Here is a 10,933-nt window from a genome sequence, read left to right as displayed (position 1 = left end):
ACACCTGTTGAATTCTGCGCCTGTGCCTTATAAAATTTGATTTGATTGAAAGTAAGAAACTGTTATTTTCAAAACCTGCAATGAGTTTCTAGCCAGAGGGAGGATTTTTTTCTTACTCCCCACATTACCGCGAATCTAAAAGGGTGTGTATGAAGATGATTTTCGAATTGCTCAATTTAACCAGCAGCAGGCGTTGTAAGCACTGTTGTTGATGATCTTTGATTTTAGGGCCATTTCAAAACAGCTGAGAATAGGCAATGTAGGCAATAGACTGTAGTGTTTGAATTGGCTAAATTGTGTTAACAATATTTCTTGTAGTGTTTTCTGTACTTATTTATTTTTATTTTCGTTTTTAATTGTCAAAGTTACTACGGCAGATAAAGTATGCTGTTTGTTATCCACGAACCTCAAGTCACAATCAGAGTAGCCTACAGTGTGACGACAGCAGCGGAACTATCTGCTTTCAATTCAAAATGGCAGCGTCTATCAGGAAGTGAAGAAACAACTGAAAATAATAAGTTGGACCAAATTCCTTGTTTTGGTTCATTTAACTCAGGAATTCGATTGAAAACATACGTGCGATCTGAGCTGGAATTTAGATTAAGTAACACATTCGTGGTAAGTTTAATTTAAGCGTTTCATAAAGATAAAACACGGTGCGAGCGACACATCGGCAGCTAATGTTAGCTAGCTAGCTACTGTTAGCTATCAATTCCAAACTCCAGCGGCTCGAGCGTTCTTGTCAAGCAGCTTGATTTTAGTTAGCTTGGAAGTCAGGCTAGTTTAAGTCATCGCACTTTGATAGAACAAATTTGTTTAGCTAAGTAACATTTGTGCATGTATAAGTTACATTTTTTCATAGTTAATGCTGCTGAAATGTTGTCAAATGTCCATATTTTTGTTTGTCCAGGTTGAGGTTCGCAAAGTTATACATCTTCGTTTTGCTATCGTTATCTCTTACCCAGCTAGTATTGCTAACGCTTTGTGGTACTATCTCAGCTAACACCTTGGCCTGGCTAGTGGTAGCTAACAAGATATCTCTGTATTTGCACTGCTTAGTTAGCTAACCTAGAGAGTGGAGTAGGGGGAATAGCTGGAGGCGTTATATGTGTCACTAGCTTGCRTGGATTGTAGATCACGGACAGCTGTGCGGAGGCATTGACCCCCTAAGAGTTAGTCTTGCTTATCTGAGTATGTGTAAAACTAGTGGAACTTTATAGCCCTAGCCGTATAAATGTTAGCTATTGAGTCTGCCTTTTTTTTATATATCAAATTGTAATTGTCGGCTTGTGTAGACTTTGGCGTGAAATGCTCGCTTGCTTATGAGACCTTCGCAACAATGCAGAGTTTAAAAATGGCAACACGAGAAATAAAATGCATAAGAATGGAGCTAGTTAACAGTTATATACAGGGAGTGCCAGTACCAGATCAGTGTGCAGAGGTACGAGGTATTTGAGGTAAATATTGTATCTTCTTGTAGGAAGGGTAAAGTGACTAGGCATCAGGATAGATAGTAATAAGAGTAAAATAAAAAACAGTATCAGCAGCAAATTGTGTGTGATGTGTTTGTTGGCCTGTGTGATGTTTGTTGTCGGTATGTGTGTGGAAGTGTCAAGTGTGTGTTAATTCTATTTAACCTTTATTTAACTAGGCAAGTCAGTTAAGAACTAATTTTGACCTAACCCTATCCCGGACTACGCCAATTGTGCGCCGCCCTATGGGACTCCCAATCACGGCCGGTTGTGATACAGCCTGGAAGCGAACCAGGGTCTGAAGTGAAGCCTCTAGCACCGAGATGCTGTGCCACTCSGGAGCCCCCCCCCCCCCCCCCAAAAATATATATATATGGTCTAGTGCAGGGGTCTCCAACAGGTAGATCGCCAATCAATTCTGAAAGTACATACATTTTATCATGTGTTCCATCGCATACTGTCATAAACATAAAGCTCCCAGCTACTATCCAATCAAAGCTACATTGACATTATCCCACTCCTGGTTAGCCACTATTGGCTTAAAAAGCCAAATGTAACACAGRCTGCCAGTTAATTTCCAGCAATATTGCCTATGTCTGTTTGGTGCGCACATTTATTTCACTCCCGAGTGTAGCCAGTTAGCGATGCCAATGATAATGGTCTTGTGGTTAGACAGAAAGACTTTACCCCAAAACCTTCTCAATTAAATGTTAAGTGCAAGGTAGGCTTAAATGACAAAGATAATCATGATTATTTGTATCAATTGGGTGGCCATTGTTTTCCAAATTCTGCCATGATGTGCTGCAGCAGTAGGCCCAACAGCAGAAACATTGCTAGACTGAGACATTCATCTCTTGCTTAATGCGCAATTAAGAGAATTACTCCAAAAAAATCACCCAAAATTGGTCTTCTGATGTGATTTAAGCATTAACATGTGCCAAGAAGGTCCATTTTCATTGTTTCTCTATTGAGAGTAGGCTTGTCAAGATACCAACATTTTACAAATAAGATACCACGTACTATCGCGATACCACAGTGGGGAAAAAGATGTGGCCTAGCATCCTGTTCGCCCAGTCCCCCAGATGCTTGTTCACATTTTCTAAATGTTCTACAAAAACCTGTCACTGAAATTCACACTTCTACTCAATACAACATATTGAATTTAACTTCACACTTTTCAGTGTATAATAGAATAGTGCATAGAATGGCTGATTTGCTAAGTCCTACCTGTGATTTGGCTGGAGGAATGGGAGGAAGGAATATACACCAGCAGAGGCTGCTGAAGGGAGGACAGCTCATAATAATGTCTAGAGTTGTGCAAATGGATTGGCCTCAAACGCATAGAAACCATGTTTGATACCATTCCACTCCACCTATTGCGCTCCAGCCATTACCACGAGCCCGTCCTCCCCAGTTAAGGTGCTACCAACCTCATGTGATATACGTTACCCATTGCTCCACAAAAGTCTCCGAGCAAGTGGCGTAACCTATTGAAACGCTATTAGCGCGCACCCCGCAAACTAGCTAGCCATTTCACATCGGTTACACCACCCTAATCTCGGGAGTTGATAGGCTTGAAGTCATAAACAGCTCAATGCTTGAAGCATTGCAAAGAGCTGCTGGAAAAATGCACGAAAGTGCTGTTTGAATGAATCCGTACGAGCCTGCTGCTGCCTACCATCGCTCAGTCAGAATGCTCTATCAAATATCAAATCATAGACTTAATTATAACATAATAACACACAGAAATACGAGCCTTTGGTCATTAATATGGTCGAATCTGGAAACCTATAATTTAGAAAACAAAATGTTTATTCTTTCAGTGAAATACGGAACCGTTCCGTATTTTATCTAACTGGTGGCATCCATAAGTCTAAATATTCCTGTTACATTGCACAACCTTCAATGTTATGTCATAATTACGTAAAATTCTGGCAAATTAGTTCGCAACGAGCCAGGCGGCCCAAACTGTTGCATATACCCTGACTCTGCATGCAATGAACGCAAGAGAAGTGACACAATTTCACCTGGTTAATATTGCCTGCTAACCTGGATTTCTTTTAGCTAAATATGCAGGTTTAAAAATATATACTTCTGTGTATTGATTTTAAGAAAGGCATTGATGTTTATGGTTAGGTACAGTCGTGCAACGATTGTGCTTTTTTTGCAAATGCGCTTTTGTTAAATCATCCCCCGTTTGGCAAAGTTGGCTGTCTTTGTTAGGAAGAAATAGTCTTCACACAGTTCGCAACGAGCCATGCGGCCCAAACTGCTGCATATACCCTGACTCTGTTGCAAGAGAAGTGACACAATTTCCCTAGTTAAAAGAAATTCATGTTAGCAGGCAATATTAACTAAATATGCAGGTTTAAAAATATATACTTGTGTATTGATTTTAAGAAATGCATTGATGTTTATGGTTAGGTACACGTTGGAGCAACGACATTCCTTTTTCGCGAATGCGCACTGCATCGATTATATGCAACGCAGGACACGCTAGATAAACTAGTAATATCATCAACCATGTGTAGTTAACTAGTGATTATGATTGATTTTTTTATAAGATAAGTTTAATGCTAGCTATAAACTTACCTTGGCTTCCTACTGCATTTGTGTAACAGGCAGGCTCCTCGTGGAGTGCAATGTAAGGCAGGTGGTTAGAGCGTTGGACTAGTTAACCGTAAGGTTGCAAGATAGAATCCCTGAGCTGACAAGGTAAAAATCTGTCGTTCAGCCCCTGAACAATCCCGTTAACGGGATTGATTTGACAACAGCCAGTGAAATGCAGGGTGACATTCAAACAGAAATCTCATAATTAAAATTCCTCAAACATACAAGTATTATACACCATTTAAAGATAAACTTGTTGTTAATTCCACCACAGTGTACGATTTCAAAAAGGCTTTACGACGAAAGCATACCATGCGATTATGTTAGGTCAGCCCCTAGTCACAGAAAAACAGCCATTTTTCCAGCCAAAGAGGAGTCACAAAAAGCAGAAATAGAGATCAAATGAATCACTAACCTTTGATGATCTTCATCAGATGGCACTCATAGGACTTCATGTTACACAATACATGCATGTTTTGTTCGATAAAGTTCATATTTATATCCAAAAATCTCAGTTTACATTGGCGCGTTATGTTCAGAAATGCATTGTCTCAAACAAACATCCGGTGAAAGTGCAGAGAGCCACATCAAATTACAGAAATAGTCATCATAAATGTTGATGAAAATACAAGTGTTATGCATGGAATTAAAGATGTACTTCTCCTTAATGCAACCGCTGTGTCAGATTTCAAAAAAGCTTTACGTAAAAAGCACACCATGCAATCAMCTGAGTACAGCGCTCAGGCACCAAAACAAGCCATACAGATACCCGCCATGTTGTGGAGTCAACAGAAGTCAGAAATAGCATTATAAATATTCACTTACCTTTGATGATCTTCATTGGAATGCACTCCCAGGAATCCCAGTTCCACAAATGTTTGTTTTGTTCGATAAAGTCCATCATTTATGTCCAAATACCTCCTTTTTGTTCGCGTGTTTAGTTCACAAATCCAAATTCACGAGGCGCAGGCACTTAGTCCAGATGAAAAGTCAAAAAGTTCCATTACAGTTCGTAGAAACATGTCAAACGATGTACAGAATCAATCTTTAGGATGTTTTTATCATAAATCTTCAATAATATTACAACCGTACAATTCCTTTGTCTTTAGAAATGAAAATTAACGCAGCTCGCTCTCACGGCCGCGCGCATGACTTCTGCCTGACCTCTTAGTCAAACAGCTCTTATTCGCTCCCCCTTCACAGTAGAAGCCTGAAACAAGGTTCTAAAGACAGTTGACATCTAGTGGAAGCGTTAGGAAGTGCAATCAAACCCAATATTGGATAGGCAAAGAGTTGAAAACCTACAAACCTCAGATTTCCCACTTCCTGGTTGAATGTTTTCTCAGTGTTTTGCCTGCCATATGAGTTCTGTTATACTCACAGACATCATTCAAACAGTTTAGAAACTTCAGAGTGTTTTCTATCCATATCTACTAATAATATGCATATCTTAGCTTCTGGGCCTGAGTAGCAGGCAGTTTACTCTGGGCACGCTTTTCATCCGAACGTGAAAATAGCGCCCCCAGCCATAAGAAGTTAACCCTGTTGCCCAAAGCTAACGTTATAAGCAGCCAGCTAGCTTCAACTGGCCAGTGATGCTCGACTGGACCGGGTTATGTGTTGTGAAGCTAGCCACAATAAGGATTAGGCACAATAGTGGCATTTGCCTTTAAAATAAAAGTGTAATTGACAGTGATGCAAATGAATACAAATAGTAAAATTATGCCGTACTTTTATTTTGAAGGCTAACCGCTAAGTCCACTTGTGGCTAATCCTTAAAAAAAAATGGACACTCAAAGTTCCATAGAAATCCTGGTTGAGAATGAAACTACTGAACAAATGAACAACGAAACAGCACAGCAAGTAAGTGAAAGAAATAGGTTTTGATTGTTTTACTGGTATTGGGGACATGCGTAAATGCCAACAAAACAACTTGTTGATGTGTGTGTGTAACCTTTAATTAACCAGGCAAGTCAGTTAATTAAGAACAAAGTCTTATTTACAGTGACGGCGCTGGGCCAATTGTGCGCCGCCCTATGGGACTCAATCACGGCCAGATGTGATACAGCCTGGATTCGAACCAGGGACTGTTACGCCTCTTGCACTGAGATGCAGTGCCTTAGACCGCTGCGTCTGTGTGTGTGTGTTAACTATTTAACTGTCTAGAATGCTTAAAAGGCAGCTGACATTTTAAATATCTGTTATTGTGTTTTTTGGCAAGGAAGATATTGGTATCTGACAAATGTAATATTGGTGCATCACTTATTAACCATTATTTTGCTGGGAATATTGACAAATGCATCTGTTGTACCCAAGAACCAGGGGAAGGGCTTGCAGGGTAGAGGAGAAAACTGGCTATTACAAAAATGAGTAGCTCGTGACATGTTTCATTTAAAAAAAAGTAGCGCTCATGCAAGCAAATGTTGGAGACCCCTGGTCTAGTGAGTGTGTGTGTGTGTGTGTGTGTGTGTGGGGTCAGTGCAAGATAGTTTGCATACCATTAATTGATTATTTAGCCATCTGGCTATTTAGCAGTCTGACGGCTTAGGGGTAGAAGCTGTCTCTGATTCCGTTGGCCCGAGAGCCATTTTCCGGACGGTAGCAGAATGAGCAGTTTGTGGCTGGAGTATTTGGCAATTTTTCAGGCCTTCCGCTGACCCCACCTGATATAGAGAGGTCATGGATGGCAGTGAGCTCGGCCCCAGTAATGTTCTGGGCTGTCTGCACCACCGTCTGTTGTGCTTTGCACTCAAGGGCGGTGCATTTGCCATACTAACAGTGGTGCAAAGTACTTAAGTAAAAATACTTTAAAGTACTACTTTTACGAAACTACATTCCCAAATAAAATGATTTACTTTTTACTCCATACATTTTCCCTGATATCCAAAAGTACTTGTTACACTCAGCAGATAGACAAAAAGTTATGTTAATAACAATTAAACTGTTTTGCCTTGCTAGCTGAATTCAGAGCTTGTGAGATAATACCTAAATCCAATTTGGCTAAACTTCCTCTGGAACACGATCCTGGACTTCCTGACGGGCTGGCCCCAGGTGGTGAGGGTAGGTAACAACACCTCCACCACGCTGACCTTCAACACAGGGGCCAGCCCGTCAGGAAGTCCAGGATCGTGTTCCAGAGGGAGTGGTTCAGTTCCAGGGTCCTTAGCTTGGTGATGAGCTTGGAGGGGACAATGGTTTTGAATGCTGAGCTGTAGTCTATGAACAGCATTCTCATGTAGTTAGTTATTTCCTCTCTTGTCCAGGTGGTAGAGGGCAGTGTGAAGTGCAATTGAAATTGCTGTATGTGAATTGGAGTGGGTCTGGGATGATGGTGTTGATGTGCGTCATGACCAGAGTTTCAAAGCACTTCATAATTACAAATGTGAGTACTACAGGGCGATAGTCACTTTGGCAGGGTACCTTGGAGCTCTTGGGAACAGTGATAATGGTGGCCAGTTTAAAACATGTTGGGATTACAGACTGGGACAAGGAGAGATTGAAAATGTCTGAAGTCACTTGCCAGCTGGTCTGTTCATGCTTTGAGAACGCACCCTAGTATTCCCGCTGGCACGGAGGCCTTGTGATTGGTAACCTGTTTAAATGTTTTGCTTACATTGGCCATGGAGAGTGAGATCACACAGTCATCCAGTCAAAAACAGGGTCTTTCACGCAAGCCACAGTGTTATATTCCTCGACACAAGCATAAAAAGGCTTTTAGCTCGTTTGGTAGTTCTTGCTGGCAGTTGAGATAGACCCTCTTACCCTGTCTCTGGATTCCTTGGAGGTACAAGTAAGGATAATTGCCCATGAAGAACTCAAATGACCATTCTCTCACAAATCTGTAGCCACTTAACACATTTTTTCCCCAGCAGAGTACAATTGCCACAGTCACTTTGCTGCCTGCAGGATAGTCAGGGAAAATGCTAACCTTGACACAGGTTGCCATGGCTACTTTTCCAATTAATTCGTTTCCCCTTGTGAGGGATGCTATTTACTGATTGTGAAGTGAATGATATGCTGTGTTGCTGAGTTTCCTGACTATCCAGTGACATGGTCACTGGCCTTGGTGTTGTGAATATCTAACCACCTCACTCTCATTCCCCACGGGCACTGGATCTTAATGGCAGCAGACAAGCTGTTTAACTATTGGAGTGTAATGCAGGAATAGGCCTACTGAGTGAAAACCGCAAGCTTCCGCCCTTGCTTCTCTCAGTGTACCCCAGAGCTCGATCAATAGACACCGGTTCTCTTCATGATGACGTGTTGACAGCATGTCATTGTAAAAAAAATTCTACTCCATTGTTCCTCTTTTGGCATGTCCTGTGAAACAGCGGTGTTGATGAAATGGATCTTACATGAAGAATAAATGCAAAATGTTGACTTCTTTGTATTGAAGATGATAACAAACTAACATTTAGGCTAAGTCTTCCGGAGGATGTTTATAAATGTGCTATAACCGAAATCTTAATGTTTGTTGATGTCTTGCTGCTAGGCTGAGTGAGTTGAGCCACAGTCTTGCTCCCGGTCACTGCCCCAGAGTGGGCTCCGAAGGGCACAAGGCTCTGTTGTTGTCGAGCGCAGGCAGGAGTAGCAGAAGGGACGGAGAGCAGGGTGAGCACTGCTGTGATTTAATCCACCCAAACAGCCCGACATGGACTTTTTGTACGCCCCCCCCCTTCTCCGCTCCAGCCGGAGCTAGTGATCAATTTCATTTATGACCTCTGGGCTGATTCGAGCAAGAGTGAAAAATGTAGAGTTGAGGAGGGAGGAGTCAGGGTTGTGTAATGGGTTTGACTGTTCCAGCCGTTCCTGGAATCTGGCCTTCATTAGGTAATGGTCCATGTATTAAACATGAACTTGATCCGGCAAAGCCATGGCTTTTGGAGCTAAAAGGGGTATACTGTTCCTACTACAGAGTCAAGACACCGAGCCTTTTCTGGTTGGCTACGTCCTATGTGTGTCGGCCACATGAGCCATTCTGAAGATGATTGAAATGCTGGAGAGCGTGCTCAATGCTGTGCCTTGCAGTAGGTTGTGGAAAGCTGAGGAGTATGTCAACATCCTTTTCTGAAAAGCAAACATTGTAATTTCACCATGGGACTGATCCAGGAAGGAAATATGAGGGAAGTATTAACAACCACATTGATGGATGAAGATGAATAACATATGTGTCATTGTCCAAGCTCGCCTAGATTGTGGGCAGTGACATTTTAAGATGTCTAATTTAACACATACCCAACAACAAATAAGGTATTTATGAAGTACCTGGAAATGTATCCATAGCATGAGGATTATTTGCATTCATAAATAACAAAACATGCCTTGTAGTTTTGCATCTACGCAGAGCATTCCCATGAGTGCCTACAGAAATAGATGATTGCAAATTAGCTGCCATTTCTCATTCTCTCATCAATGATGTGTGTAAAAACTGCAGAGCGAAGGGGCTGTTTTCATTAGTAGTTAATTTATGGAGAAAGATTAGTGTAGTACTGCTGGTGCAGAGGATTGTAATTATTGTGTGGATGGTTTGTCAACTCGCTCAGATCTGCATATGTACTTTAGCATACTTGTCTGCGTGACGACAGACCCTGGGGGAATTGTCTTAATCACATACAGATCTGGGACCAGGCTAATGTAATGCTACTGTATGTGACATAAGCGCTCTCTTTTRTGTGACCTGGTGAAAAAGGAGCTTAACTCTTTTACTCCTCTCCCTGGTGATGGATCCCTTGTGGCAGTGGTGGAAAAAGTACTCAATTGTCTTACTTGAGTAAAAGAAAAGATGCCTTAATAGAAAATGACTTGAGTAAAAGTATTTGGTTTTAAATATACTTAAGTATCAAAAGTAAATGGAATTGCTAAAATGTACTTAAGTATCAAAAGCAACAGTATAAATCATTTCAACTTCCTTTATATTAAGCAAATCAGACGGTACACTCCAACACTCAGACATGATTTACAAACGAAGCATTTGTGTTTAGTATTTTGTCAGATATAAATATTGAAGTACAGATACCAAAACTACTTAAGTAAAAAATACTTTAAAATACTACTTAAGTACTCTACACCACTGCCTTGGGGGCATTTGGAATGAACATTCTCAGGAGATTATCTTGTTTGACTTGGGAAGATTATCTCCAACTCACTTTTAACCCCACCTCGGGTTGAGCTCACCTATGTAGGAGAAAACGTAATACACTACATGACCAAAAGCATGTGGACACTTGCTCGTCGGACATCTCATTCCAAAAATCATGGGCATTAATATGGAGTTGGTCCCCCTTTGCTGCTATAACAGCATCCACACTTCTGAGAGGCGTTCCACTAGTTGTTGGAACATTGCTGCAGGGACTTTCTTCCATTCAGTCACTACAGCATTAGTGAGGTCAGGCCCTGATGTTGGCGGGTTAGGCCTGGCTCCCAGTCGGCGTTCCAATTAATCCCAAAGGTGTTCCATGGGGTTGAGGTCAGGGCTCTGTGCAGGCCAGTCAAGTTCTTCCTCACCGATCTTGACAAACCATTTCTGTATAGACCTCACTTTGTGCACGGGGGCATTGTCCTGCTGAAATAGGAAAGGGCCTTCCCCAAACTGTTGCCACAAGTTGGAAGCACAGAATCGTCTAGAATATCATTGTATGCTGTAGAGTTAATTTTTCCCTTCACTAGAACTAAGGGGCTGAGCCTGAAACATGAAAAACAGCCCCAAACAGCTGTTTTTCCTCCACCACACTTTACAGTTGCACTATGTGTTTGGTCAGGTAGCGTTTACCGCCAAACCTACATTCGTCTGTCGGTCTGCCAGCTGGTGAAGCGCGATTCATAACTCCAGAGAACGTGTTTCCACTGCTCCA

At 41.6% G+C, this 10,933-nt stretch overlaps 1 protein-coding gene across 2 annotated transcripts in view; it reads left to right on the top strand.

The window, feature by feature from the left end:
- The first annotated feature begins 401 nt into the window (after positions 1-401).
- Positions 402-10,933, top strand: part of LOC111976149 (protein strawberry notch homolog 2) — a 109,981-nt gene continuing 99,449 nt past the window's right edge. For both annotated transcript variants that reach the window (XM_070447531.1, XM_024004906.2), the window contains exon 1: positions 402-618. The gene's annotated coding sequence lies outside the window, so the exon portion shown is untranslated. The remainder of the gene's footprint in view (positions 619-10,933) is intronic.

Source organism: Salvelinus sp. IW2-2015, linkage group LG16, assembly GCF_002910315.2.
Source record: "Salvelinus sp. IW2-2015 linkage group LG16, ASM291031v2, whole genome shotgun sequence".
Lineage (NCBI taxonomy): Eukaryota > Metazoa > Chordata > Actinopteri > Salmoniformes > Salmonidae > Salvelinus > Salvelinus sp. IW2-2015.
This window is presented reverse-complemented; position numbering and strand designations above follow the sequence as displayed.